Genomic DNA, 27,058 nt, shown 5'->3' on the forward strand with positions numbered 1-27,058 from the left:
GCATAGGTACAATAGTTTATAAATAAATAGAAACATATATAAAGTATAACAAAATAACTTTAAATTTGTATAATTTATAAATATCCTAAACAAGATTAGAAACATATATACAGTATAACAAAACTAACCCTAAATATGTATTAGTATACAAAAATCTATATCAATGTAAAATATTTGAGACTAGCAGTTGCGTTTTTTAGCTTGAAAGTAGATTCAATAATCTACCCTATTATTCCATCATTTCTATTCCCTCTTTTTCTTTTCAGAACAAGATTCCTGAATCTAATTTCCTTTCCTTAGTTTCCTCCCTGGCCATGACCAATAACACCTTGTAACCACCTCCCCTAAACAATGACAAACATCCACTGAATGACCAAAACCACCTGCCCCCACCTCTTCGGAATGTGGGCATCCTGTTCTTAAATTTACTTCTTCTTTCTGGGGTATCTCATGGCAGTTTTAGCGTACTCTGAAAAAACTGAGATAAAATCAGGTCCAGGTAGAGCTAGCTGTTGTCCAGTCTCTGTGTGATGAGAAAACAAGGTTTATCTGAAGCTCGGGCTGTAGTAGTCTATGATGCTGGACCACCTTAGCTAACTGCCTGAAAATTGTACTGACCAGTCTATAGTCCAAAGTTGATTTTTGGGTGGTGTCTGTTAGCTTAGTACTATTACTACAATCAAGGTGGAATTGTCTTTGTGAGACCACAACATCCTTTTGGAGACTTCAAAAAACACGGTTAAGAATGGTCACAGTTTACTGTTGAAAACTTAAACATTTGAAATGGCATATGCACAGATCTCAGAGAGATTAAGTGGTCACAATCTATTAATTACATCCGGAGTACACAAATTTAGTTCCTAGTTACCCGCTTCAGACTTAAGGCTGAAATTAAGTACAGGAAGCTATATGATACATATTTATAGAATTAGCTAGTGCTCTCTATGACCATCAATATCATAACAGGATATACATATACATATATATCTTAAAAATTTTGAGATAATATTTATACCTTAAGAAAAGGTTGAGATTAGTGGCAATAGAACAGTTCCTTAATTCTGGTTTTCTTCTGTTCCATACCAAGTGGCTCTTCAGATATGAGACAGAGACCTTGGATTTTCCTCTAACAAGGAAGCTTGGAATTAAAGGAGGAGAGAGCCATGCTCCAACTCCAATTCAGCTTTAAATTTTAATTGAGTTGGGACTACAAAAAGACCATTTGCCTTTATGTTTGTAGAGAACAGTAGAAACAAACATTTTGGAGGATTTGTGAAATTTTTTTCCTGTTGGAAATGTGTTATACCACAAATCCAATTTACTCTTTTTCTTGGTACATTTTTCTCTGGATGATTTGTCCTTCTTCAGATGTCTGTTTGTTCAGTGGACTTCAGATTCTTTAGTTGAATTCTTTTATTCTCCTGGAGAGACAAAAACAAAACCCTGTCCTGACCCTAACTTTGGTGAGTTTCCCTTTTTTGGCAGGTTGTATTTGACCAAATGAAAGACATCTGCAAGTCTTATCAGTTAATTTAGATGGAATGGCCATGTGGTTGATGAACTATCACCTCTCTAATCGTTATGTCTCTCCTGTTTGAATGCAATCTTTATCAATCTTGATGGTGTCTATAGCTTGTCTTTTCCTGTGGAAACAAAAGCAAAACCTCTTCCCCAACATAACACATACCCTGGTTTCCATTCTGAGGTCAACACATCTTTGAAGTATACAGGCTGATTTAATTCAGAAGTTTTTTCAATTATCCAGTGTCTCTCCACAGCTGGAGTTCCTTTCTCATTAGCATTTAAAAAATTAAGGTTAATAAAGTATTGTGTAATCTATCTCCGGGGATCTTTATTACCCTTTTTTTGTTTATTAAGCATATCTTTCAAAGTGCAATTTGATCTTTCAATAACTGCCTGTCCTGTAGAATTGTGTAGTATACCTGTAATAAGTTTTATATTGTAATATGCAAACAACTGTGACTACCAAATCCTCAATGTTAATGCAGTTTGTATGTATTTTTAGCTTTGGTCTCTGATCATTTACAGCAGTTTGCCAAATTACTTGTTTTCTTGTCACTCCTGAACCTTTTGTTGTATCTATAGAAGTTTTTCTGTCTTTGGTCACATCCAGAGCAGTGTGGTTTTAATTGCTCTGTGTATGAGGTTCTCTGATACTGACAGGGGATGCTTGAGCCAAATTTGATATTGGTACTTGTAGGAAGCCCCTCAGGGAGTACCCTATGGCAAATATTTACCTTGCCTGTCCCTTGTTGATCTGCAGTCATTAGTCCAATACTGGCTTTTGGCACAACTACTGCATATTCCAGAAGGCTAGGGCCTTCTTTTTGGATTATCTCTAGAAATACATTGTTTCTAGGATTATTTTGCCTACAATCCCTTTTCAAATGACCTTGTTAACCACAATTAAAACATCTGACTTTTTTATTTTTCTTAAAATTTCTAGAAATTACTTATCCTTTCAAAGCAGTATCATAAGCATGAGATCCAATATTAGCCATATTTCTAATCCATTCATGTATTGGTGTCTACCTTCAAATGCCTAATCATTCTTTTGCATTCTGAATTAGCATTTTCAAAAGCCAAAGATTCAATTAATATTTGTCTAACTTCTGGATCTGATATCATTCTATTTACAGCTGAAGTCAATCTTTGTAAAAAAAAAATCAGTGAAGGCTTCTTTTGGGCCTTGTATAATTTTAGTAAATGACTCAGTCCTTTTCCTGATTCTTAAACCCTGTCCCAAGCTGCTATACAACATAGTGTCAAGGTGCGATCGTCAAATCTTCACTGTCTTTGCAAATCAGTATACTGACCTTATTGAGAAGCTGGTCTTAGGAAATTTCCATACCTCTAGCCCTACCTGTAGCATTAGCATTGTGCTATACCTACTCATTGTTCTATGACCCTAGCTTCCTCTTTCCACCATGTTTTCCATTGTAACGATGGGCAGCTTCCAATATTGCTGTAGCTAAATCTTTTCAGTCTTATGGAAAATTCTGTTCTGAGTTACCTATGAATTTAACATCTGCTTCACATGGGGTGAATTAATTATATATGAAATGACTGCTTCTTTAAATCTCTTCAAATCTAAAACTTCTACAGGATTCCAGTCAATTCTGCATGGCCTTGGTGATGCCTATCATACTGTGGTTATTCTTGTATGGTAACTGAATAAACTAAAGTTGGTTTTCTAATAACCTTGGGTGACTATTATTCAATTTCATAATGCAGTGGTGTGGTAGGCTCTGCTCTAAATTCCTCTATGTCTGAATATTTTTCTTATTTTCATTAGTATGTCTTTCAAAGGCATGTATCTTATCAGCAAAATTTTTATTATTTTCATCAGTAAGTCTTTCTACAGTTTTTACTTATCAGTAGTAAGTCTATCTAAAACTAGCACTTTATCAATAATAAGTCCTTCTAAGGTTTGTAACTTACCAGTCAAATTTTCATATATGGCAGCAATCAAACAATTTTTAAGGATAAAAACTATAGTAATTAAAATAGATAATATGTCAATCCCAGCTAAGTGGTTTATCCCCTCATTTCTTTTTTCCATGTGTAAGCCATCCATAGTAGCACTAAACAGGGTCCTAACTCCCTCCATTGTGATATTTCTAATTCTTAACATGGGAACTATTTCCCCATTTTAAACTTTATTTTTATTTGTTTTTAAAACCTAATTTCCTCTTTAAAAATTCCCAAGTGTCTCACCAAATCTACTGATGCCAACAGCATAGATGGAGCTGAGTGGCAGGGATGGGAGGGTAATCAGTTGCAGGGTAATCAACTCAGGGGATAAACCACTTAGCTGGGATTTGCCAACAGGGAAGGTGGACATGGTGGGGAGCCCCCAGCTGTGCTAATTGCATATCTGGGCCAGGTACCACTGTGGCTGCTCATGTGCCATGTGGGGAGAGATAGTGAGCCTTAGGAGATACCCACCTGGCTGGGACACTGTATGGGAGGGACCCAAGCTGCTGGCTGTAAGCAGGAGAGCATGGCATCCAGGGAGTGCAAAGAAACTGCAGTTCACAGTCCCTCTGCTGCATTGCTGGTGGTGCTGAGGGGGTCACAGTGTGCAGGTGCAGTCAGCCTGAGTGAGAGTGCCAGCTCTTGATGTACAGGGGTGGGGGAGTTAGCGGGTGAGACTGTGGCTATACACCACTGCTTTGACATGATCTACAGCCATGTATTGGATGCTAGATATTGCAACTTCTATTATTGCTTTATTGAAATATAGAACTTGGCAGTTAAAAATTACGTAAACAAACATGAGAGATCCACAGAGCAATAGAGAAACTATCACCCACTCTCTTCTCCTCAGGCCCCTCCTTATTCCTCCTCTAGGTCCATCTAGGTTACTCTCAGTTGGCGAGGAAACTCTAGGCCAACTATGGCCAACTTAGTGTAGACTCTGCCCTCCAACCAAGTTCTGATTCCATTGGCAGTCTCAGATCATGCAACACAAACAAATCTTCCCCAACAGAAAAATCCCAGAACCAGGCTGTCTGTGTATGGTAGACATTTCCCACGTGAGCTTCTTCCCCTTCCAGAGCCCACTGCTCACTTGCTTCATCCTCAAAGGCTAAAGCCTGGCTCAGCTGCTTTACCAGGAGAGAGGGATCCTCCAGTGTTGCTGCTGACAGTGCTGGCTAGGGCACCATGAGAAGCTCTGAGAGGCAGCCATTCTGTCTTCAGGGAAGGAGGAGAAGGGTGTCTGGGGGCCCAGGTGGAAGGCACTGGGCCAGCTCAGGAGCTAACCCAGGACAGCAGTGTGAATGGCTCAGGTCTGCATTTCCTCCTGCTCCTCTCCATTTCCTTGGCTGATGGTGCTGATCAAGGATGGGCCTGGAAAGCTGCAGAGCTGAGGAAGGCATCTCACCAGTCAGGTCTGGCTGCTTCTGAAGAGTAGGTCTGAGAGGATCTGTAATTTACCTTTATAGTCAGACTATCTCACCACACACATGAAATTTATTAACTGGGTACACTGGTACCAGTGGGGGTATAGCTCAGGGGTAGAGCATTTGACTGCAGATCAAGAGGTCCCTGGTTCAAATCCAGGTGCCCCCTTATTTATGTTGGATTCTGGTTACTGACTTACCAGGTTCATCTTAGGGAGGTCACCCATGGAGTTAGAAAGTCTTCATTGCTGGAGTTTCTAGAAGCAATGCTTCTGTGCCCCATTTACATCTGTGGGTTCCATTCTCAGTGACACTATGATAACCCACTGGCCCAAAGGCTGGAACCCACAAAGTGCATTAGTACAAGGCACTCAGCTGACCTTTGACCTTTGCTGAGTCCCCTCTACCTTCTTATTTTTCCCCATTGATATTTTTTCCTTATGCTCACTGGAATAGTTGGTTTTAATAGTCAGTTTGACACTGTATAATCACATGGAAATAAAGTCTCAATGAAGAACACAGGGTCTACATCAGGTTGGCCTGTGTTCCTGTCAGTTGGAGATTGTCTTGATGATTAAGATAATTGATGTATGAAGACACAGCACTGTTCCCTAGGCAGGGATCCTGGATCGTGTGAGTGCAGAAAGTGTGCTCAGCACTAGCAAGCATGTGTGCCCTTATTTTTCTCTGCTGTTAATGGTAGATGTGATGTGACTAACAGCTTAAAGTCCCTGCTGCCTTGACTTCCCTGAAATAAGGGACTGTATCCTGAAATTGAGAGCTAACACAAACCCTTTCCCTCACTTGCCTCTTGCCTGGGCATTTGATCACAGCAGCAGAAATGAGGCTAGAACATGCCTTCCTCCAGTGTCCCCTCTTAATGAGCAATGGGCTCAGTGTGGTCCAGAGCTGCCCATCGAAATTCAGACTGCATTCTGAATTTCAAGACTCTACTGGCGGGCTGAGATGGGGTGGGGGAGGGTCAGAATCTGGGGCTGTGCCAGCATGGACAAACACTACCCGTGGGCAAAGACTAGGAGGTACAGGACATCAGCAGAGGTTTCTGGACTTTTTAGTCACTAACTCACTACAGTCATGTGTTGAAGAGATGCCAGCAGAGTAGTGCTCTCTGATCAGGAAGGTGAATTGTTCCTTTTGTAAGTCTGGCAGCATTAGGATGTCACCCAAATGTCCACTGGGTTGTCTTGTTGGATTCCAAAGCACAGGAGCTGCAGGGTGCTCACTGCTGGAGAGATGGGGAGGGAGCCCTTGAGCATGGGTGGAAAGGCTGCTGTGATGACCCACAAGGCATAGAAATGTAGAGTTGAACTTACTGAGCTGGAGGATATTTCAGAGGACAGTGAGGACTGTGTGAGTGATTTGTGACAGGCTGCTTTTGCCACAGATTCTATGAGAAATATTTGCATGTCCATGAGAACTGACTTGTTATGAAGAGAATTCAGAGGCAATGGCAGATAGTTGGGAAAGTGAAGCTGATGTGTCTCCATGGCAGGAGCACTTGACTAAATCAGTTCAGGGTAGGAAGAAAACCCTGAGCCTTCCAGTTACAGAATCCTTGGCTGTGTGGCTTGGACCCCATTTGTGAAGACTGATTTGGCTAAAGTGATACACAGGAAATTCTCTTAGATGAGAAAGAGCATCCACAAAAATAAAGATTGTCCCACAAAAGCCCCATGTGTCCAGAAACATACCACTGACTGAGCTGCATTGTGACCATGGCTTTTGAAAAATGGGATGAAATTCTTTGGACCTTTATTATTTTCCTATGGGAAATATTTTCCTGTGGGAGCTGTGTTGATAAGCATGATTCCCATACTGATCTTGTACTGACTGAGGAGAAGGCAGAGTCTCTGGCTTATTATAGGAATTCAGATTATGATTCCTGGTGGAAAAGAACCTTTGAGATAAATGAGGGGCCTCTGGGTGACTGAGTGTGCTTTAATAAAATGTACCTATATTATGGGATGCACAGGCGTGGCAACAAGGTGAAATACCAAGGGCCATGGGAGTACAACCCATAATAGAATGTTTGACTGCAGCCTAAGGTTCTCAGTTCAAATCCAGATGCTTCCAACTGCTGTTTCCCTTCATTTGAAAGCCTAAATTTGGCATCTCTCATTAGTGTTCTGCTTACTAGTCACCTCCAACACTGTCCCTCCTAGGACGCTGTCAGTGTCTTTTGGGAACATCAGATATCAATCACAAGTGAGGTCCCATCCATGGTTAATGACCCGTGTCTATTTCAGAAGTTCTTCATTAGTTGTTCCATAACCTTGCATTGTGGAGGGATGTCCTGAATCAGAGGCTGTCCAGGAATCTGGTGCAGTCAGCGGGTCGGTGTGTCCCACTCTCCACACTGTGCAGCGCCAACATGTCCTTCAGTTTTTCTTAATTTTGTGTCTATGGCTGTTTTTCCTGTAGGTGTGTCTGTACTACACATGGCTGCCTGGTGCCCAGGCAGCACAGAGAGCATGTCAGACCTCCTGGAGCTGGAGTTAGACAGTGTTTGAGCTGTCAAGTGGGTGCCAGGAATCACCCCTGGGTCCTCTGCAAGAGCAGCATTGAGCCCTGGCTCCAGCATCCAGCCCTCCAGTCCTGTCTCCCTTTCCTCCCTTCAGTTTTGTCTCTTCTTGGTGGACATTTCTCCTACATTGGTTTCTTTATTCTTACTCTCCTCCTCAGCCTACAAATCCTCTGTCCAAGGATTAAAAGTCCCCAGTGACATGTGACAAAGTGACTCTACTTGTAGCCTCAGAAGCCAGAGTAAAGACGACCTTCTCCCTCATCCTGGGAGAGTGTGGGGAGAAGATTGTATGTTTAGGATTCACCCCACAGAGGGCAGGGATGTGTCACCACCCTTCTGCTTGCTGAGCAGTGTAAGGTGTCTGCCAGCTGGCTGAGTGTGTAGCTTGAGTCCCAAATTTTCAGGTCACCAAGTCTTCATTTGTATTCACAAGATGTAGTCAGTTCTCTAATCCTAGTCCATGGTGGTTTCAGTAGAAAGAACCAATATCTGGTTCTCAAACCATCTCTGGAAGCCAGCACAGCTAGTGGGCAGTGGGGAATGACTAAACATGTGTGGTCAGGAGTGTGCTGCCTTCTGTCTACACTGGAGAACTCAAGTGGATTCTCCAGAGCTGGGGATTGGGGATCCCAGGCTGTGGGGTGAAGCACACACTCTCCTGGATTCCAGGCTGCATGCTGTCATGGTGGGAATCCAGTGGTGGCCGTTGACTGTCTCCTCTTCTAACTGGTCAGGATCTGTGCTGTGGCTGCCAGGCGTCAGCATTTAAGTTTCACTCCACAAAGCAGAGTCCCTTCAAAGATTGGAACACTTTACATACAGCATTTGCTACAGCGCCATGTGTAGATGCCACAGACCTGGCAGCTCTGGAGCATCAGGAGGTACCACGGACAGCTCCACAGCCTGCAGTCTTTGCTGAAGACACAGAAGGAAGATGACAACCCAGCACTGTGCTAATTCTGCCAAGTGACTAGGATTGCAAGAAACCAAACAAGAAAATAATAATCTAATTCCCACAATGCTGTCGAGTGAGATGGCTCAGCAGGCATTGTTGCTTGCTGCACAAGCCTGAGAATTTCAGTTTGGGTATATGCCCATATATGTATGTCCTATATGAAAAAAAAAAAGATGTAGGAGCACATGTAAGCAGTCCAAGCACTGCTAAGGAAAGATGGGAGCAGGAGGCAGGAGATTCTTCCATAAGCTCATCACCTGTTAACCTGGAGTGTGCACCCTAGTTTGTAGTAATAAGATGTACTCCACTTCAAATAAAAGTGAAGGTGAAGTGTGACACCTCAAACTTTCCTCGGACCTCCTCACCTACTCCATGGCATACACATGCCCTGATGGACAAATACATAATACATGCACATGCACACGCACACGCACACGCACACGCACACACACACACACACACACACCACACACACACACACACACAATCAGTGATGTAGGGAGTTTAAAATGTCCCCATCTCTCTTGAATACTGATTTTCGTAAGTGGTGAGTCAGGTTGCCTCGGGCACTGGAGATGAGAAGTCACAGAGTATCCTTGAGTAAGGCAGTACAGAGATATGGTGCTAATGAGGTGAGTTTGCACAGGTACAAAGTCATAAATCACTGACAAAGCACTTTCCAGCTGGACCAAAGCTAGCCAATAGGGAGGAAGCTTCCTGGTCAGTACCATTTGGTTCCCCATGTGCCATGTTTATATATATGTGTTGTCTTCAGCAATAGGGTTTTGTCAGCGAGTTCTGATGAGTGACTCAGAGCAATGGCAATAGTCTGTATTGTTCTTGAGGTCTGTCTGACACCAGAGTAATTGGAGTTGCCCCACACGGGGGATTATGCTCATCTGAGAAGCTATAGTTTGCCATTTCAAACATACAGCTCCCTGCACAGATACCTCCTTTTGAGTTGTTTGTCAGAGGTGTGCTGGAGTCCCAACCATGTTTCTTTTTTTTCTTTTTATTTTTTTGGAGCTGAGAATCAAACCCAGGGCCTTGCACTTGCTAGGCAAGCGCTCTACCACAGAGCTAAATCCCTAACCCCACAACCATGTTTCTTACCGTCTCCTAGTGTCAAAGAGCGCTGTTGAGCGGTTACTGCCAAGGTGATTTCCTGTCCTGTAAGCATCACCTGCTCCTTGTAGCCCAGGTTTTAAGATCTTCCCTTTGGTCTTAGATTTCTTTGGCGTTTGCTACTGAGTTCACATTTCATCCACTGTGCCGAGTACTTACCAAATGGAAGTCCATATCTCCCTTGATGGTGAATTTCCTTCTCTCTGACCTTCCATCACTTTCTGTTTCCGGTCATCGTGGTAATGGGGGGTAGAGTGTGGATTCAGAGTCACCAGTGTTTGGGCCCTTGAGTGAGGGTTCTGTTAAGAGGCTAAGTCATCCTCTTATAGGACTGTGGTGGGTATTGTGTTCCCTCAAATATTCTGTGTTCCCCGAAATAAACATATCTGGGGTCAGAGAACAGACAGCCACTAGAACAAAGCCAAAAATGGTGGCTAGAAAATGGGAAGAGTAAGCTATAACAGAAGTTGGGCGGTGGTGGTACACGCCTTTAATCCCAGCACTTGGGATGCAGAGCTAGCCGGATCTCTGAGTTCAAGGCCACTTTAGAAACAGCTAAGCATGGTGACCCATGCCTTTAATCCCAGAAACCCAACCTTTAATCTCAGGGAGTGGGGGCAGAAAAAGAAAAGTATATAAGGTGTGAGGACCAGGAACTAGAGGAGTAAAGCATGTAGTTAGTTAAGATTTGGTTGGTTAAGCTTTCAGGCTTTGGAGCAGCACAGTTCAGCTGAGAGCCATTGGGATGAGGACACAGAAGCTTGCAGTCTGAGGAAACAAGATCACCTGAGGAACTAGCAAGGTGAGATAGCTGTGGCTTGTTCTGTGTCTCTGATCTTCCAGCATTCACCCCAATAATTGGCCTCAAGTTTGATTTCATTAATAAGACCTTTTAAGATTCCTGCTACATAGGACATCAAATTATTCTGTTTTATGCCACCCAGCATGGGAGGCTCTGGAGTTTATTGAATAAACCTCAACTAATGCAGACTTCCCTGCTTCACTGAGGTCCTTCTCAAGGTGCATATGGTAAATTAATAACCAAAATCATATTTAAGCAAGGGGGCACCTGGATTTGAACCAGGGACATCTTGATCTGCAGTCAAATGCTCTACCCCTGAGCTATACCCCCACTTACAGGTAATGTAACCTCTCATTAACATCTCTTCAACCTTGGCATCACACCCAGGCTTCCTACATATTCATGATCTACTGGTTCCTCCTAATGATCTTGACCTGGCAAGATTTTTCTATTAAAGTCTGCCCTCCCACCCTTCTCTCCAATCTTAGTCAGCCCATCTCAATGTCCACTCTCTCATGTGTGCTAAAGACATCAACTTTGGTCCTGAAAAGGACACTTAACTGTGGTGTTTTCCTTAAGTTCATACTTAATTTTTCTTAAGTGACCAAGACAAGAGCTGATGGTTCTGTGTTTTCAGTGGTCCAGACCTTTAGCACAAGAGAACTTTATCTGTACTCAAAGATATCAGGAGGGTGTCCTTTACTTTCCTTCATCATTTATTCACTCAACAAACATCCATGGAACTTCCTATGTTCTGGTCATTATCAGCCATGCTGGGGACACAAAGTGAGGTCAGCCATTTCCCCTTTCCTCAGAGTCTTAGTCTAAATAGGAGACAAATTCATGGATCCAAGTCTTTCCTCAGAAGTAGCAGGAGCCAAAGCGTTGGTTAGGTGGAGTAGCATGTAAGGAGCATCCTTTCTGTGGTCTCAAAAGGGACTCTATGCCAACTTCCTCAAGGACTGAGGATCACAGAGCCTTGGAGGCCACCAAGTGTCACAACATGAGTGTGACCTGGGTGGCTCTCACACTGGATCCTGTACTAGCTTCTCTCAGAGAGGAGAACAGGGACCAGGCCTGAGCAGAATACAGAGCACAGGGAACACAGTGCATTAGTTAGCTCTGTGTTAACCAATACTTTGTATTTGGTCTCTTGTATCTAAAAGAGTCACTAGGAAGGGGGCACCCGGATTTGAACCGGGGACCTCTTGATCTGCAGTCAAATGCTCTACCCCTGAGCTATGCCCCCATCTGCTTCATGTATAGCCAATAAACATCTCTGAACCTGTGTGTTCACTCCCTGACATGTGTACTTGCTAGTACTCTGCTATCATCTGCTTTCTCCTGTGAGACCCAGCCCTGAGCCAACTGCACACCTGTGTGCCTCCTCCTCATGACCAGCACCCTCCAGTCCTAGGTCACAGGTGAGACAGAAGCACTAATGCTGGGAAACCTGCATTCAGCACATTCTCCACATCCACCCCCCAAGCCCAGGGTTGGGTGTAAAGTACTTGATAGCTCATGAGGAATAGAAAATAGTTCTTTCTAAGGGTGTAACTTGTGGTATGTCAATGATATTCCAGTGGATGGCCCCTCAACAAGATGCTGTGGATAGCACACATAGGAGGACACAAAGCTGGGGGTGTCAGGTGGGATGAATCTGTGAATAGGAGTTAAAAGAAGGTGTTGAAACATCACAATATTAAGAGCTGCCAGGTTGGGTCATGCTGGGATCAAGAATAATAGGCCTTAGCAGTTCGTGTTCCTGGAGTTGTGTCCATGCCAATGGATACCCACATGCTCCAGAAGAGAATTTGACATCACTGCTGCCATTGTTGCTGGTATAACAGTGGCGACCACTGCTATTACTGTTTCTGGGATTGCCATTTCATAATTGGTTACTACAGCTAGCACAGTGGAGACCCTGGCAGCAAAAGTAGCTACCACAGTTAATTAATCTTTCATTCTATTGGGCATGACAAATTTAAATCAATAGTTATATACATTTCAATTGGCCTCAAAAGCTATAAATTTACAAACTCATGTTCCACTTGCTCTCAGGACACCATCTTACAAGATCTCCAGTTTGCAGTAAAACTCGTTAAGGAAGGGAATGGCTCAGTCGCCTTTAACCTACCGGCTACGGGTGGGTTAAGACTTCTATGGTCTTTTCTGTGTTGAACACACAGATTGCAAGCCCAGCGCCACTTAGAGATCTTTGGCAACAGTTAACTCTGCAGCTCTCACACGATTGAGCCTGTATGATAATGAATATTCAGAGATGGGTAATTCCTGGGGGGCGCTCACCAACCTAAGACAGAACACCTGTGTGGCCTGGACAGGTGTCTCCATGATGGGTAAGGTGACCTGCTGACGTCCCACACAACTTAAGTCAGAAGCTCATTTTTTAGTAAAAGGGGGGACCTGTAGGTTCCTGGCCCCCATTTTGGGTAACTGTTGCCATGCTTGCTGACCTTGACCTTGATATCCTCCCTATGCTAATTCCCTGTGAGATTCCACTCTCCTGAATGCTTAAGGGAAGTTCCTCATCTGTGAATCCAGCATATTGGGTGTTAACTGCTTAGATGCAAGATTGTAAAACATCAGGAGTGGGGGTGCAAATTTAGCTCAATGGTAGAGTGCTTGCCTAGCAAGTGCGAGGCCCAGGGTTCAATCCTCAGCTCAAAAAACAAAACAAAACAAAAAACCCCAAAAACATCAGAAGTGAACTTCTGCCAACCGGGGTTCCCCCATTATGCTGTAAGTCTGTATTTAAGACCTCCTCCCTCCTCTAATAAATGATGTTTGACATTAAAAAAAAAAGAAGAAGATGGCGTTGAAGGAGAATATATTCAAAACACATTGTATGAAATTCTCAAAATTTAGTGAAAATATTTTTCAAAGGAACACTTTTTTTCCTCAGCAATAAGATCTTACCATTAGGTTATGGAGAACAATCAATAACCTTGGAAATAGATGGTGATGTTTGGGCACTTCATGGCACCCATGTGGCCACCAATTCAGCAAGGAATAACCCATTCCTGACACTGGAGGTTTTACTTGGTGGCATTTAAATTCATTTCATATAGGTATATATTTTAGGAATCTTCTATTGTAGTAGGCTTCCATGTAAGTTATCAGAAGACCACTGTTGGATGTTCCTCCCCATAGTCCTTTTCTTTCCCTTCTCTAGGATCCCTCTCCTTATTATATCTTCTAATTTCCCCTTATCTCTCCGTAGTACTTATTCTATTTCCCTTCTTTGGTAGATCTTCTCCCCCCCTATGATTTGCTAATAGGTACCTAACCTCTGTGATTATTTGGGTTGTAACTCACAGATCAGATATTTAAAAGCTTATGTCCACATATAAGAGAAAACATTCAATATTTGTCTTTTGGGTTATTTGGACCTCACTCAGGATGATTGTTTCTAGCTCCATCCATTTTCCTGAAATTTTCAAAACTTCATTTTTTAAATGGCTGAATAATATTAGATTGTATAAATGTACCACATTTTCTTTATTCACTCACAGTTGATGAATATCAAGGGTGTTTCCAATTACTGGTTATTATGAATAGAGCAGCAATGAAAATGGATGGACAAGTATCTCTTCATTAAGATGGAGAGTCCTTTGGGTAGATATCCAAGAGTAGTACAGCTCGATCTTGAGGTAGTCTGATTCTCTGAAGACAGCACTTACTATTACCTTGTAAAACATGGAGAAGTTAAGCTGGTGCTCAGATTCCTCATCCATATTGACAAGCATTCATGGTGCTTGAAGGCACTCCACCCACTACAAGAGGAGAAAGGTAATCATCAATATCACCCAGATACAAACCCTGTTACCTATAACATTTATCTGCCTACAAGACACCTTGGTTCAATAGCGACATAGATGTTATGGGAGTAACCATAAGTTTGAATTTATTATTATTATTATTATTATTATTATTATTATTATTATTAGTTTTTTGAGACAGGTTTCTGTGTGTAGTTCTGGCTATCCTGGAACTCACTCTTTAGATCAGGCTGGCTTTGAACTCAGATATCCACCTGCTTCTACCTCCAGAGTGCTGGGACTAAAGGTGTGTGCCACCACTACCCAGCACAACCACAACTTTTTAAAAGTTGGGTTTAAGGCCAGCTCCATGAGACAGAACCCATATCTGACACTGCTACAATGGCCTTGAACCCGAGACTAGCTCAGGCATGGGCCCTTGGAGGAATTCCACTCATATTTTTTGCTAAAGGAGCATAGCAATAAAATGACTGCTAATGACATTCTGCTATTCCATAGATCAGTGCTTTGCTCAGTCCACATCAGAGAAGCTTCTCCTTGCAGTAGATGGAAATGAGCACAGAGACCCGCACTGGACAATGGACAGAGAGTGAGAGACGTTGGAGCACTCAGTCCTAAAAGGGATGCCTTCATCAACCTCTCCACTCAAGTCTCAGGGTTCTGTGGTGAAGAAGAGGGTGAATGGTTTTAAGAGGCAAATGTGGAGGATGGCTCCATGCATGGAACCAGAGTCAGCCATTTGTATCTCCTTTGCCCCTCTTGCTCCTTTTCACTGTAGTCAGCAGAAGAGGATCAGTAAGAGCCACGTGACACGGTCAACACCAGTCTGTCTTGGAATCACCTCTGACAACAACACTAGTCCAAAACTCTTCACTTTAGCCTTTGGCAGATTTCTAGTCAAGAGCAAAAGGCAGCCACATTATTTGCCAATCTATCATAAGAATGCTAACATTCTTCCCCTCTGCAGTCTTTTGAGCTGGAACTCCACAGCCATATTGCTCTGAGTACCACTGTTTTCTAAGTTCCTATTAGCATGGCACATTAAGCTCCCTTACATCATTCAACTGCTTTTCTAATCCAAAGTCCCAATGTCTTCCATAATTCTCTAACAAGCAGCATGGTCAGGTGTGTCATAGCAATAACTCAGGCCCTGATATCAATTTCTCACCTACTATTCTGTTACTATGTGTTACATATATAGTTATTATACTCTTGTAGTGTCATGAAGGACACAATGATCAAGGCAACTTATAAAAGAATGCATTTAGTAGGGGTATTGCTTACAATACATGGTGGGAAGCATGGTAGCAGATAGGCAGGCATGACACTGGAGCAATTAACTGACAATTTACATGTGATCCACAAGCAGGAGACAGAGAGTAAGACTGACCTGATATGGGATTTTGAAACCACAAAGTCCCCTCCCAGTTGACACATCTCCTCCAACAAGGTCACACTTCCTAATCCTTCCTAAGCAGTCCACCAAATGGGGACCAAACTTTCAAATATATGAACCTCTGGTGGTTGTTCACATTCAAACCACCACATAATTTTATGAAAAACTATTTAAGTTAAATATACAGATTATCAGTATAGAGTGTGGGAAGAATTATATGCCTTATCAGACATATAAAGGCTAGAAATTTTACATCCATTCACCTCTCACAGAGGGGTTCATCTCTCAAAAGAAGGAGTGTCATTTTGTTAAGAAGCATCAAAGATCAAAATCTGAGAAAGAGACACTCCACACAGAAGAGATGGTAGAAAAGAAGAATGTCAAGGTGAAGGAAGTCACAGGGCCTTGACCATGCAGCAGCCCTTTGGGGGACAACCAGAACAAAAGGATCAGGAGCCCAGGTCACTCCTGGAAAACAGAGAGCAGAAATGTTCATTAGACAGTAGAAATATTTCCATGCATGGAATATTATTCTGAAAAGTATTTCATGGAGAACTCAAAGTTTGTGGAAAATATAGATATTTAAAGGAAATGAAACAGTTTAAACACATGGCTGCCATTAATTTCAACAAAATAAAAAGTTCTGTCAGATGTCTTAGTCCTTGTTTAGAATGATGCACATTCACCATACACAGAGTTAACAAGTCATCATGATAAAAACAGAGAAGAAGGTCATCCAACTAAAGGTTGGGACATGAATGTAATGGGAAAGTGAGAATGGAAGAAGGCATGAAAATGATAATCCTCTTCCACAAGTCAGTTACTGATGTCCAGACCTGGTTAAAGAAGACACCTCATGCTGTGTGCATTTTACGTGAGTGCACAGGAAAGACTAGGAGAGAGAGTGAAACCTTTGGAGAATGGCTCCCTTTGGGCGACAGAAGCGATAAGAAAGAATTCGGAGCAGTGCTGTGGTTTTTTTTCTTAATAATCTTTCACATTATTGAGTTTTCAAAATAACTGAATTGTGCCATATATGTTGACATAAACATATAACAATGAGTGTGTGGAGTGGTGATCGATCTGAAGGCCAGGGCAGAGGCCAGTGCTTCAGCATTCCTGACCCTCTGTGTCCTCCTGCTCTGCTGTCAGAGCTCCTCGATGACCCACTCAGGCCTGAAGAGACATCTTCACCATCTACCCAGAGGCTACCCTCAGGGGCAACACTCAGATCACCCATGGGCTGGAGAGATGTCTTCACATGCAGGTACCCCACTGTTCCCCAAAGAAGTAGGCAGAGTCTCTTCACACTGATACTTGTGTATAACTGAAGAAGTCAGACAGGTAAATCTGAGTCCTTTATAGTAGCTTATGCCTCTCTGTCCCCAGCTATGCTGTTCCCACAGGCAGAGGTGTTCTTGTGTGTGTGTGTGTGTGTGTGTGTGTGTGTGTGTGTGTGTGTATGTGTGTGTGTATGTGTGTGTGTGTATGTGTGTGTGTGTGTGTATGTGTGTGTGTGTGTGTGTGTGTGTGTGTGTGTGTGTGTGTGTTGCTGACATGACAACAGGGGGCAGAGTTGGAGTCACTATGGACTGGAGAGGGACCTCTATGAACTGAGTTTATGGAAGCAGCAATGCTAGTCTTACCAAGTAAAGAGTATACACTGAAGTAATGATGAGTGTGACTATGAAGGTGAAAGGCACTTATTAAACACATCTGGCAGGGAGGGGGCATAGCTCAGGGGTAGAGCATTTGACTGCAGATCAAGAGGTCCCTGGTTCAAATCCAGGTGCCCCCTGCCATTAGTTTATGTATTTTTTATGATTTCATCTATGGAGTTATCACACACTCAGTTGTATGTTTTCCTGTTTATTCCACTTATGGTCTTCAGGCACGCTAGGAGCTACAGTCCAGCCTTCATGTGGATAAATGGCTGCTTCCCATCTCTTCCTATAGGCTCCATATCCCTCTCATCATATTATCTGTCTCATCTCTTTCTGTCTATATCTAGTTTCTCTGGTTTTGTTGGGTTCTTAAAGAGACTTCAAGGACTATGGTGAAAAATTCATCTGAATTTTCCATGCACAGAAGCCATACAGACAGCTGGGGTCCAGGAACCAGAAAGGAAAGCCAAACAATAAATTATCTCCTTCCATGGATGTCTGTGAACATGTGGTCAGAACAAAGTAGACAAATTCCAGAAGCAGGCTGTCTGTGGAGGGTGGACATTTCCCACGTGAGCTTCTTCCCCTTCCAGAGCCCACTGCTCACTTGCTTCATCCTCAAAGGCTAAAGCCTGGCTCTGCTGCTGTACCAGGAGAGAGGGATCCTCCAGTGTTGCCTGTGACAGTGCAGGTTAGGATACTGTGAAAAGCTCTGAGAGACAGCCATTTTGTCTTCAGGGAAGGAGGAGAGAGGTGCCAGGTGGATTGTAGTAGCCAGATGCATGGAGTACACTGGGAGAACACAGACCCAGAGTCATCCAAGCAGGGCTTATGGGGCTCAAAGAGTCTGCAGCCGCATCATGGAGTCTGCTTAGAACTGTGCTAGGTCCTGTGCAGACATGCTGCGGTTGTTTAGTTGGGGTTTTGTGGGTCTCCTAACAGTGGGAGTGCAGGTGTCTCTGACTCTTTCCCATGCACTTGGGACCCTTTTCCTCCTATGGGGAACTTATCTTCTCCTTCCAGAGCCTTGATATGAGGGTTTTGCCTAGTCCTATTGCATCTTGTCATGTTGTGTTCAGTTGATATCACTGCTCATTTCTGAAGGGAAATTTAGGAGCAGTGGTTCTCGGGGAGAGGGAAGGTGTATATGGGGGTTACTCTGAGCAGTGCATGGAGGGAAGGATGAGGTCGAGATGAATTGTATGGGGAAAGAATAAATAAAGATTAAAAGGAAATAGTGTGACCCTGGAAAGCTGCAGAGCCGAGGAAGGCATCTCACCAGTCAGGTCTGGCGGCTTCTGGAGAGTAGGTCTGAGAGGATCTGTAATTTAACTTTATAGTGAAATTTATTAACTGAGTACACTGGTACCAGTGGGGGTGTAGCTCAGGGATGGAAATACACCCAATAGTATGTCAGAATTGCCTGTAAAGCTTGCTGAGACACATCAGACCCTGGGTCCCTCCCAGAGAGTCTGACCAAGAAGTTCTCAGTGGACAGAGAACTTTCCCTTTTCCCACTCCCACTCACATCCAAAGGTCAGCTAAGCAGCCAGTGTATTTGCATATGGCTCCTTTGGTTGAGTTGAAGAAGTCTGTAGAAGCAGGCCTCCTGAATTTAATGCCCCTGCCTCAGCTAGGATCTAAGGCAGGAGGATGCTAGTCATTCATGAGGACATGGCAGCCATGTGCAGAGGCAGCTCAGGGCTGGGTCTCATAGGAGGAAGCAGATGATGGCAGAGCACTGACATGTGTACCTGTGATGTTAGCAGCAGGGAGTGATGATTCAGGTTCTGAGTGCCTGTGAGACACTAATATGTAGGTGGGGGTATAGCTCAGGGGTAGAGCATTTGACTGCAGATCAAGAGGTCCCTGGTTCAAATCCAGGTGCCCCCTTTCCATTTTTTTTAATACTAACTGACCACAATTACAGAATGACCTACTTTCTCTCCTGTCTCATATTGCTTGGCTCATATTGCCATCACTTGCCAGATTTCTCACCCGTGTAAGAATATGACAGCTGGCTCTGTGTGTTTATTGGCTCCCCAGTCTTTAAGGTGATCAAATTTTCAGCATTTTTAAGAACACAGAGTGACTTCTCTAAACCTAGAAAAGCAGTGTTTTATCATAAACAACCATCAGTTGTTCTCAGTCAGAGTATGGAGGTCAACACACTGATGCAGTGGGCAGCAGGCAAAGGACCCTAACCAAAATGGAGTAGGGGAAACTGGACTGGTATTCCAGCACAGTTGGAGACATCCTATTAGTTCATCAGAGCTGTGGATGCGGGATCCCAGTCTGTCAGAAGTGATGCATCAGAGACATAGATCATATGGATTCTGTAGAGCACAGGGGTAATGGGCTGTCCGTGGGTCTGGTTTGCATCCAGTGGTGGCTCATGATTGGCATCAGTTCTAAAGGCTTAGCATCTGTGCTATGGCAGCCATGTGTCTGTGTTTTAAGCGTTACTCCTTGTAATAAACTCCCCACCAAAGATCCCAACTTCCTTAGCAGCTGTTGGCACAGCTCAGTGTGAAGGGCCAAGCAGAGCCTGACCATGCTGGATGTCCGGTACATACCATGGACAGCTCCTCAGTCTGCTGTTTTTACTGAAGACATAGAGGAAACTTGCAGCCTTCTCATACACACTGTGTTGAAGGCTTCAGCTCTTTCTGTAGAGAGACTAGGATTCCATAAGACCAAACACAGAATCAAATCAGCACAGTGCTGGGTCACAGTGTTTCTGTCTCTCCTGTGAATTACCACATCAGTGACAAACTCCAGCAGAGTTTTGGAGGATGTTGATCTCCCCAAAGTTGAAAGACAAGTCCTTGTCTCACATGAGCCTTTATTAGGATATTTTTTCTGTAACAAGTGACAGTGCTGAGGAAGATCCAATGCTGAATCAGGGGTCTTCTGGAACATTCATGTGAAGCCCTGGAAAGTGTTGATGGTTAGTAATCACAAAATACCAACTGCATGCTTCTATTTCTAACAACATGAAAATATTTATCTAGACATAGTTAGCTCATTTGGACACACACACACACACACACACACATACACACACACACACACACACACAGAGAGAGAGAGAGAGAGAGAGAGAGAGAGAGAGAGAGAGAGAGAGACAGATAGACATTCTAGAAGACTGGACACTAAGGTTGTGCTGACTCACAGTGAGTTGAGCAGTGGTAATCTCTTTGTGTTATTTGTTTACATATTTGTAGGAATTCACCAATGAGGCTTCTGTGCTTGGTTTGGTGTAATGGCTTTATTCCTTTGAGAAAGTCTTGTTCTATGGATGAAATATACACCAGAAGTATATTTACTAGATAAATTTGAATAAATATTTTCCCAAGAAAAAGCGTTCTGTGATTGTCCTGATCATCTTATGCCACTCACAAAAGTTGTGCTATAGCTTCCCTGATACCCTCCCCAGTTCTGTCTCCACACACTACATCCTTTGGCTGCGGTCCTTTCTTATATCCTTAGCATCTGTGTGGTCTTTTGGCCATAGGAAGGGACCACATGGCAGAGATACCTGACCCCAGTCAGTGGAGTCCTAGGGCTGAGCTCTGGGTCTCTGTACCTGGTCTCTGCTGATGCCAAACTGCTGGTTTGGGGCAAGCATGGGGCTAAAAATCTTTGTGATTTTGAGATTTTCTTCCAAATATAGGACCATAAAATGATAAGGCAGGAGAACAGAGGGTGAAAGCCCAGATATGATTCTCAATACAAACTTCTGCTGAGGGCCAGAGTGAGGTGGAATGTAGACTTTCTTTTGTACTGCCAGCTCCCAAATCATGACACAGAGACCACAAATTTCCTATAAAATAGCTATTAATGCTCAGCCTTATCTTATGCTTGTTTCAACTAGCTCTTATAACTTATTTCACCTGGTTTTTCTCCATTTACATTTTACTTCTGGGCTTTTTACTTTTCTTTCATTCTGTATGTCCTACTTTCCTGTTTACTCTGTCTGTCTGTCTGTCTGGCTTGGGGCATCTCCCTCTTCATCATTCTCTCCTCTTGTTCTCTCCTTATATTTATTCTCTTTGCTCACCAGCCCCACCGATCCCTCCTCTGCCTAACTATTGGCCATTCTGCTTTTTATTAAACTAACCGGGTGCCTTAGGGAGGCAAGGTAAAACAGCAAACACATCTTTGCCTAGTTAAACAAATGCAGCATAAACAAATGCAATATTCCTTTACATAGTTTAAGTAATATTCTGCAATGCAAACAAATGTAACACATCTGTGCATAGTTAAAGTAACAGTCCACAACAGTGGGAAGAGAACATCAAGAGTGGGTGTGGAGGACCAACCCCCACACTTATTTGCCCCAGGAATTCTTGAGGAATGAGGAATAAGAGTCTTAGTTAGAAATGGAGTAAAGAAACAGAGAAAAAACACAGGATAGACTCGGGTGAGCCTGGATCCTTATCCACCAGCCCAGAACTTTATTCCAAAGGTCTGTTTATAACAATGCCAGGGGGTAGAGCAAAAGACCTCCCCCTTGCTAGTTACAGTCACCTGGAACCCAGGCCTGTGGTCCAATCAACCTCTTATGCAGTCCTGCTGGGTACAGCCACTAGGAAACCTAGTGGGCTCCAACAGGTGGGGAACTTGGAAGCAAAACCACAAGAGGAAAAAAAGCAGGACTCCAGCCCTGCAACAAGTGATTCTCCACCTGAGGCCACACACTGCTGAGCAGCAAAGGCTGCAGTGTGCTGGGCATGCATGGATTCTTGGTGTCCTGAGGTAGGTCTATGGGGAAGGACATGGTAAATCAAGCCTGATAGAGTTGTTTGAAGGAGGTGGTTCAGGTCCTTTAGGGCATTGGAGATGAGAAGTCACCATGTATACTACATCCCTGGGTGAGGCAGTGCAGGTGGCCTGTGCTAATGAGGGAGTCTACACAGGTCCACATGTAAGACTCAGGGACTTCTCAGTGAAGCCCTGCTCCAAGACTGTTGCCCGCTGATCATATGTCAGCAACTACCATCCTGTGTCATGTTTCAGTGACCATGGTCTCTAGAGGTCCTTTGCCATATCTGTGGACTCTGGTTTGACTTGGTTATTAAGCAGGAGTGTTTTTTTTTTTTGTCCTTAATTTAACCATTGTCTTTTTATTTCACATCTACAGCATAGAAAGGCAGAGGGAAAAAAGGATAACACCAAATAGTATGTCAGTCAGAATTGTCTACAGAGCTTGCTAGAGACACATCAGACCCTAGGTCTCTCCCGGAGAGTCTGACCAAGAAGTTCTCAGTGGACAGAGAACTTTCCCTTTTCCCACTCCCACTCACCTCCAAAGGTCAGCTAAGCAGCCAGTGTATTTGCATATGGCTCCTTTGGTTGAGTTGAAGAAGTCTGTAGAAGCAGGCCTCCTGAATTTAATGTCCCTGCCTCAGCTAGGATCTAAGGCAGGAGGATGCTAGTCATTCATGAGGACATGGCAGCCATGTGCAGAGGCAGCTCAGGGCTGGGTCTCATAGGAGGAAGCAGATGATGGCAGAGCACTGACATGTGTACCTGTGATGTTAGCAGCAGGGAGTGATCATTCAGGTTCTGAGTGCCTGTGAGACACTAATATGTAGGTGGGGGTATAGCTCAGGGGTAGAGCATTTGACTGCAGATCAAGAGGTCCCTGGTTCAAATCCAGGTGCCCCCTTCCTAGGATTTCTTTTAGATGCCAGATCATAATATATCTTGTGTGGTCCAAGAAGAACCAAATAAAATCCCTGTTACCTACATTGTTCCTTGTCCTGGATGTTGTCACATTATGGCTGATCTTTGTTCACCTCTGTGCTGGATTCTACTCAGGCTCCATCTGTGTGCTGCTCTCTGAGGTCCATCCAGGTCAGAGTTACCTACTATACCCTCTAAGGCTGTGACTAGGTGGCTCACTCACTCACTTCAGGAAATTGAGATTATAGGAGGCTTGGTGTAGAATCAGCTTCTAGCAGTCCTTGCCTTTATCTCCTCAGGAAGCCCTCATGAATCCCCAGACGGGTGCTTTTTGCTTCTGGTTCCCCTGCCCTGTACTTCTTCTCCCACCACCTCTGTGGAAATATTTCACCTATCATTTGTCTCTCATTTAGAATAAAATTATTTTGAAATAAAAGGGCAATGTCTTAAATGCCTGTTTTTACCCAACATTGATGACAGGGTCCAGAAACTAGCAAGCTACTTAAGTGTTTATTGAAGTGTAATTAAGGAATGTAATGAGTATCTTTCTGAGGACTTAGATCATGGAGAAAGCTCTCCCTGAGCTTTGTGTGATGGTCATCAATGACCTAGGACCAGAAGGTCTTATCCTATCTCATTATGTGAACTTATGGAAAAAGCCATGCTAGGCATCTTCTCCAGATCAAAGTTGGTGCCTTTACTCTCTCTCTCTCTCTCTCTCTCTCTCTCTCTCTCTCTCTCTCTCTCTGTTGGTCTAGTCAAAGCTGGAAAGGAGAAGAGGGATGGGAGACATCAATGTAGAAATCTTGTCAATTTCTGGACCATTAACAGTAGATCATGCACATGTAAATATCTTGGGTGTGGAAGCAAGATTGAAGAGGTACTAATGAGGAGTTAGCTATACCCAGCTACATTGGGGTTATAGCTCAGGGAAGAGCTTTTTTGACTGAAGATCAAGACATTCCTGGTTCAAATCTAGGTGCTCCAATACATATCTAGTTTTGACATTTTACATAGATGCCTACTGCCAGAGGCCATAAGCATATACAGCAGACCACAACTAATTCTCAACAGGTGAACCCACCAGATGAATAATTCTCTGATGGGGAGCTTTACTAGGCAAGGTCCATGGGGTCACAGACTGTAAATACTGTTTGATTCTATCTGTAATTTTCTCATGTGCTACTACAATGCAGCCTGGATTGATAGTGTGCTTTCTCCATGAATATACTGGACATACTTTTCTGTGGATTGACAGAAAGATACTTTCTTCTTCTTCTTCTTCTTCTTCTTCTTCTTCTTCTTCTTCTTCTTCTTCTTCCTCTTCCTCTTCCTCCTCCTCTTCCTCCTCCTCCTCCTCCTCCTCCTCCTCCTCCTCCTCCTCTTCTTTTTGGTTTTTCGAGGCAGGGTTTCTCTGTGTAGTTTTGGTGCCTGTCCTGGATCTCACTATGCAGACCAGGCTGGCCTCGAACTCATAGAGATCTACCTGGCTCTGCCTCCTGAGTGCTGTGATTAAAGGCATGTGTCACCACCACTTGGTGATAATTTCTTCTTATACTGCATAATTTTGATGAATAAAATATACTTTCATAGCTAGGACTTTGTTTCATGGCTTGTGGACAATTACATACAATTAGCTGATTTAAAACCTCAGAGCATATTTGAAGTAGACTCCAAATGAATCTCACAAGGACAGATTCCCAGCTGTCTGATTGTTGAACCAAGGTCAGGCATAAAGCAACTTTGGTGCCAGTTCCCCACCTGCTGAACTCTGGCTGATAACATTAAAGACATAGCTCCCTACACAAATTCCTACACATAACTCCCTACACAAAGCAACTAACTTTCTGCACAAACTCCTAACCTCAGTTTTATGATACAAGACTCAAGGTTCAGCCAACTGCTTATGTTTAGCTCCTGGGATGCTTTGAAGGTCACTGTTCCTCGAGAAAGTGCAGAGCACTTGATGCTACATACCCTCAGGCATACTTTACAGCCTGCACACCAGGGAGCCTGGCTGACAGTCTAGCGTTGCCATGGTTACTACTCATAGTCAGACAGCATAACAATCCAAGTCTGAGGAAAAACTGACAGTTTTAAATAATAGCTAAGAATGTTTATCACACTTAGAAATATAGGATACAATGTACACTTTCTCTGTTTTCTAGGCTTCCCAATAGTTTAACTTTTTAACCCCCTTTATGGGCTATCTCCTCAGCAGCGAAATAGCTAGATCTTCCTTCACAGCCACAGTTGGCCCACTAATCAGAAAGCTGACAGGCTTATTTCTTGTATGTTATCAGAACAGTGTTGCTTCTTATCATTTACTCCTGAAGTGCAATGTGACCCTCAGATATAATTCATATAATGTCTAAAGCTTTCTGTTGGGAATATATAACTGTAAAGACAAAGAAGAGATTTCAAGATGAAATAATAAAAAAAGTTACCATCAGAATATGTGTGCTTCCCCCCTACCTCTCAGATAGAAAGCTTTAGTTCTTGCCACATTCATGGATTTTTCTGTAAATCCTGATTGCAGCTGGAGCTGGTTCTCAAAGATTGCATTAGCCTACATTTAATTTCTTTTTGAGCTGAGGTCCAAACCCAGGACCTTGTGCTTGCTAGGCAAGTGCTCTACCACTGAGCTAAATCTCCAACCCTAATTTCTCCTTCTTAATAGACACCGGTATTAAAATATTTTTTTCTTGAACCAGTAAATTCTAAGGATTTATTATTGTAATTCTTTACCCCCAAATAAATCAGAATCACTTGAAGAGTCTATAGAAGGTCCGCTTCCCAGGCCTTTCCCCCTAACAGTTAAATCACAACATCCAGGGTGGGGTTTAGGCATCATCCAGTGGCTTCCAGACCACAAGTGAAGTGAGAACCAGTCTTACAGAGCTTGCTGGGAGCCTCCGCAGGACAGGCGGCATCATTCCTCTGTCTTCCCAATATCTGTGCTCTGCACCTTTGCTCATATCTACACATCTGTGTGTGCAACAGTGATGAGCAGCCAGCACCAGCATCTTCTTCCTAGTTTGTGAATTCTCCCCTCTATATCAGGCATGGAATAGACCTGGCCTTTAATCCCAGGTAGAAGGTTCTTTGGCATAGCGAGAGAGGCCTTGTAAGTCCAAGGGAATTTGCAGAGGGTTAAAAACAGCAACTTGGTGATGGGTAAGTCAAGTTCTGTGCTGTTTAGTTTGTGCATAAGTCAAAGGCAATTCTGTGTCTTATTTAAGCTTTGAAAGAAAATTCTGCAGAAGGGATTGAAGAATTATATTGGCCATCTCAAAACTAAAAAAAGTAAAGGATTTTAATGTTTTGGAGAACAAATGGCTTTTTGATAGAAAAATCTCAGAGTCCATTGTGGATCCAGATAGAATATAGTTCAGAAGTATACTCCGAGTTGTAACCATCCTTCACACGAATCATCTTTTATGGCCTTTTAAAAGAACTATCTTGGGGATTGGGGATTTAGCTCAGTGGTAGAGCATTTGCCTAGCAAGCACAAGGCCCTGGGTTCAGTCCTCAGCTCTAAAAAAAAAAAAAAAAAAAAAAAAAACAAAAACAACAACAACAACAAAAACTATCTTGAATACATTCCTTGCTTCTTTGGATTTGTATAAACATTAGAAATCTGTAACATATATGTGTCAAACACAGGCGCTTAAAATATAGCTATTTGGTGGCAAGGGCATCCTGATCTGAACACCAGATGGCAGAGAAATCGCTATTCGTGACAGAGACTGGTCACTTCTCATCTCCCTAGAGGCTTTGTCTACAGTAAGCAGCCCTTAGTTTCACTAAGGTGTGAATGCTCTGTGTCCTGTGGCTTCTCTCACCAGAAGAGCACAGGACCTGCCACAACAGAACCTTGGTCTTCAGTGATGCCTCTCCATTCCATAAAGATGGTGCCTTGCTAATACAAGCATTTACTTAGTGTTTTTGTCCTGCAGGGGTGTGACTTTTATTTTTCCAGTTTTAGAGCATTGTCTGCAACTAGTGGCTTTCTAGTTCCATGCTGCCTTTTCTGATGCTAAAAAGATGTGTCAAGTTTTTTGTTTTTGTTTTTGTATTTTTTTCAAGACAGTGTTGTAGTTAGAGTTTTCCTGCCTGGCCCAGTCAGGACAAATCTCTCTTACCCACCAG

At 43.2% G+C, this 27,058-nt stretch overlaps 1 long non-coding RNA gene and 6 other non-coding genes across 9 annotated transcripts in view; 4 read left to right on the top strand and 3 right to left on the bottom strand.

Annotated features, from left to right (window-relative positions):
• LOC118580894 overlaps positions 1-27,058 on the bottom strand; it is a 143,520-nt gene that overhangs the window by 3,951 nt on the left and 112,511 nt on the right. Inside the window, exons 2-5 of one of the 3 annotated variants that reach the window (XR_004944572.1) lie at positions 20,391-20,510; positions 19,792-20,149; positions 15,815-16,019; positions 13,856-14,149 (exon numbers count right to left, since the gene is read on the bottom strand). This is a non-coding gene — a long non-coding RNA (uncharacterized LOC118580894). Of the gene's footprint in view, positions 1-13,855; positions 14,150-15,814; positions 16,020-19,791; positions 20,150-20,390; positions 20,511-27,058 lie in introns of those variants that run through there. The other 2 variants (XR_004944573.1, XR_004944571.1) reach the window with 2 other exon arrangements.
• Positions 5,026-5,097, top strand: Trnac-gca. Its single transcript has one exon. It is a non-coding gene; the product is annotated as a tRNA-Cys (tRNA).
• Positions 10,614-10,685, bottom strand: Trnac-gca. The gene has a single exon. It is a non-coding gene; the product is annotated as a tRNA-Cys (tRNA).
• On the bottom strand, positions 11,533-11,604 carry Trnac-gca. Its single transcript has one exon. It is a non-coding gene; the product is annotated as a tRNA-Cys (tRNA).
• Trnac-gca lies at positions 17,278-17,349 on the top strand. The gene has a single exon. It is a non-coding gene; the product is annotated as a tRNA-Cys (tRNA).
• Positions 19,037-19,108, top strand: Trnac-gca. Its single transcript has one exon. It is a non-coding gene; the product is annotated as a tRNA-Cys (tRNA).
• On the top strand, positions 22,818-22,889 carry Trnac-gca. Its single transcript has one exon. It is a non-coding gene; the product is annotated as a tRNA-Cys (tRNA).

The sequence above is a fragment of the Onychomys torridus genome, chromosome 3 (assembly GCF_903995425.1).
Source record: "Onychomys torridus chromosome 3, mOncTor1.1, whole genome shotgun sequence".
Taxonomy (NCBI): Eukaryota; Metazoa; Chordata; class Mammalia; order Rodentia; family Cricetidae; genus Onychomys; species Onychomys torridus.